Raw genomic sequence first — 1,250 nt, 5'->3', positions numbered from 1 at the left:
CTGTCTTAATCTTCTGGATTCAATCACCACTGTGTCTCAAGATCTCCATACCAAGATCCAGATCAGAAACTTCTATCTCCCAGTCTCCAGATTAGGTTCACTGGTGAGCCTTCCAATCTGGATTGTAGTTCATTTCAAATATAGTCAAGTTGACAACCAGCAATAGCCACTACAAGGGTTAACCAGTAAGTTAAAATATCTATAACTTTGACTAAAGTAGAGGCAAAGCTGACCCTCGTCATCTTTCCACTGCAGATATTCTGATGAAACTTAGTATTCATATTTCTAAGCCTGTACCAGAGAAAAGGAAGTTACTATTGATATAATAGGTAGGAGCAGGGCTGCTTAGGAATACTCTAATTACATACCATCTAAGACTGTTTGTTCTGATGGGAAACTAGCAGGTAACTTGGTTATCATAGTGTTAACCCCCACCCCCCACCCCCCAAAAAAGTAGATTGTGCTTTTGAACACTAATCAATAGCTCATTTCAGGGGGGAAAAACCTTATCCATATAACCCTATTAAATATTGTAGAACATTCTTCTTTAAACTTTAGTTATCTAGAGAATGTACTCAAGGATAGCTCAGACTTTTTATTCTTAGCAAATTGCTAGAAAGGTAAGGTCTTGCAGGTCTGTGGCAGCTAAGATCCACCCAAAGGCAGTATACACAAGAAAATCATTCAGAGTAGCTTGGACTTTCCAGCCATTGATTCTTAGACCAAGAGTGGGGCCAGGAAGTAGTACATCAGAAGGCCACTGTGTGTTTGTGGCAGCATATCCCTTCACAATAGAAGTAGGACACTGTCCATTGAAAAGTCTCCCAGTTGAAACTGTCCTTTCAAAGAAGTCTGGAAATAGAGTTTATTAGTAGCTGGAAGCTAAGAAATGTTGTTGATGTTTGTGGGCTCCTCTTGTCTGCTGCATTATTTTAGACTGAGGAGGGGGACGGGGGTGAGAAATTGCAGTAATTGGGACCACTGAGAAACCTTGGGGTGCCTGCTCCTTAGTGCTAATGTATTGGGTTACTGTTGGAGATGGAAGATGTCTGCAAACCTAGGAGTGGTGGGTTGAGTTGGACTACACCCTGGCTTCCAAGGAGCTGGCCGTGAGTGAAGCTGAGAGAAGAACATGAGGGCAGTTCTGTCTTTTCCCTCTGTTAGAACTGGACTGTCTATTTTTTTTGAGACAGGGTTTCTCTGTATAGCTCTGGCTGTCCTGGAACTCACTTTGTAGACCAGGCTGGCCT

At 42.3% G+C, this 1,250-nt stretch overlaps 1 protein-coding gene across 2 annotated transcripts in view; it reads left to right on the top strand.

Moving 5' to 3' along the window:
* The window catches only part of March6 (membrane associated ring-CH-type finger 6), a 73,629-nt gene that overhangs the window by 63,782 nt on the left and 8,597 nt on the right, over positions 1-1,250 (top strand). The window lies entirely within an intron of this gene.

The sequence above is a fragment of the Mus pahari genome, chromosome 11, assembly GCF_900095145.1.
Source record: "Mus pahari chromosome 11, PAHARI_EIJ_v1.1, whole genome shotgun sequence".
NCBI classification, from domain to species: domain Eukaryota; kingdom Metazoa; phylum Chordata; class Mammalia; order Rodentia; family Muridae; genus Mus; species Mus pahari.
Note: the sequence above shows the minus strand (reverse complement) of the source record. Positions and strands in the feature narration are given on the sequence as shown.